The sequence below is a fragment of the Microtus ochrogaster genome, linkage group LG5 (assembly GCF_000317375.1).
Source record: "Microtus ochrogaster isolate Prairie Vole_2 linkage group LG5, MicOch1.0, whole genome shotgun sequence".
Lineage (NCBI taxonomy): Eukaryota > Metazoa > Chordata > Mammalia > Rodentia > Cricetidae > Microtus > Microtus ochrogaster.
In genome coordinates, this window is record NC_022031.1 from 9,230,738 (window position 1) to 9,233,237 (window position 2,500).

Consider the following 2,500-nt stretch of genomic DNA (forward strand, 5'->3'; position numbering starts at 1 on the left):
TTAAGTGCAATAGCTTGCTCTGCTGCTATTTTGAATAGTATTAGACATATTAATAACCAATAAGTTAATATATATTAATTGTATACGTGGAATATGTTAGAAAAATATGCAAATTATTTAAAGGTTCATTGGAGTTGCAATGGTTATGAGACAGAGAAAGGAGTGACACTAATAGAGAGAAGAGAGGTGTCATTTTTGGGTCATACATGGAGTTTAGAGAGAAATAAGCAGTTCTTAGCAATGGACATAACATTGCAAGTCTCCCCTGGCTAAGATTTGTCCGAAGATTTGTCCCACATCACATAAGGCCTGGAGAAAAGAATTACATTAAGATGAAATCTGAGCCCTCCGTGGAAGGTGGAGAGAACCATGAATCAGGGGCAGGCTCTACAACTGCTGGATCATCACACTTAGCCTGGATCAAGGGCTCTTTCATTGTGTGAGTGTCTGCCTCTTCACATCTTTTTAACTCTCTCTCTCCCCAGCCATTCAAAACAGTAGGTAGGCCAGTTTGGTAATCTTCGTGGGACTATTAAATTAGCATGCATTTATTGTTCCTGATAAAGGATTAGCACAATAGTATGAGATAGTCATTAAAAGCACATTTTAATTGTTAAACTAGCATGGCTATTCAAGCTAATATTATTCTTTCTAATAATAACATAGGGCACTGAAAGTTTGAAGCCCGTGGAAGTTTATATACACACTCTTCACACCCCTAGAAATATAATATGTAGCAGGACAATGTATTTATCAATTGATATTTTTCTTCCTAACTGCTCATTCCTATTTTCATTGCCAACTTTACAAATTTTCCTTAATGTTACTGCTGGATAGTTTTTATTTTAGAAAATGCCAAGAACAGAGTTAAGACAGGAGAATGGACAGGCACAGCCTCCTGGTTTTTATAGTTTAATTGCCTGGGTTCTAGAGATAAAATTAAGATTCACAATGCAGAAAATCGTGACTATACATGAATGAATCCCCCAGTCTGGGGACAAGTCAAAGATGCACAGGAAAGACAATGGGGAACAGGTGAAAGAAACTGCGCTATTTTTGTTTAAGATCCTCATGGAGCTGTTTTCTCTCCAAAGCCATGCCTAAAGAAAGCACACTCCTAGGTAGAGTTAAGGGTTTGAGGAAAAGTCTAATGTAGACTTAATGTTGTTTCCTTGCCCTAAGGTGTATCAGTAACATAAGGCAGAAAAGCCTAATTGCCACAGGGAGCAAGCCAGTAAGCAGCCTTCCACCATGATCTTGCTTCAATTCTTGCCCTCAGGTTCCTGCCTTGAGTTCCTGCCTTGGCTTCCTTCTATAGGCAAGCTGAAATATATCCTTCCTCTCTTGATTCCTATAAGTGTTTAATAACAGCAACAGAAAACAAACTCGGATACCATGGAAAGGGGTTTATTAATGATGAGGACTCTTTTCCTATAGCATGGAATACGAAAGCCCATTTTGATTTTAGACATGACCACAGGAAAGGAAGGCAAAAGGTAAGAGTGCCTCTTGGGCTATTTTCATGGGTATTATCAGGACTATGTTGTGCTCAGAGCGCCAATCCCTAGTTTTATGCTCTTTTGTAACTGTCTTGGAATGTTTGCATTTTCATTTCTTCCTGGGGTCTTGAAAATTATGTGGTCTTGATTTTCACTAACTTTCCTTAATTCAAACAACAACAAAAAAGGAATTCAAAGAAAAATGGGTTGATTAGATAACAGTAGTTACATGTTTATGTATTTAAGTTTGCATAATGATATCTGTGCAAATGATATTAAAAGCAGAAACAAGCGAGAAGGGAGACCGTGTGAAGAACCCAGACGTGAGTTCTCAATTCCTCAAGTACAGAAGAGCAGTGAGTAGGAAGAGACCCAAAACAAAGGGAGGCTGAATGTAAGCAATGCAACCTTGATGCCTCAACCATGGGGACTAGGAAAATAGAGGCAGGTCTTTTGGGGGAGGATATTGTTTTGGATTAGAATTCAAAACCATGTTCATGCTCTTCTTGTATTCAAAGGTAGCATCACCGAACAAGAAAATGGTTGGAAATGGAGAAGACAGCTATTGCATTGGTTTTAGATAAACTTGGCACAATCCTATCACAGTGTATCCACTGGAGAGCATTCGGCTTTCATTTTCTTCCCATGAAAGGGGGAAGGGCTCCTATCACCTACTTTCCAGAATTTCTGTAAGGAAATAGCACCCTTAAAGCAGTGCTGAGCATGGCATGGGGATTCTGGAACTTGTCTACAGCTCCAAGGCCATTTAGAGGTCTCTTTTTTTTTTCTCTATTTCAAATATCTACTGTGTGACATGTTAACCTCCCTAGGGTAATGCTTACATTGTTTCCTGGTCCAGTAAATGGCGAGTGAACACACATAGGCAATGAAATAAACCACAATGAGTACAAGGCTCTGGGAACCCAGCCAGGAACAGTGGGTTACTAAGTTGGGACTTTACCTCAGTTCCAGTCAACACCCATAACATGACTCTCTGGGCT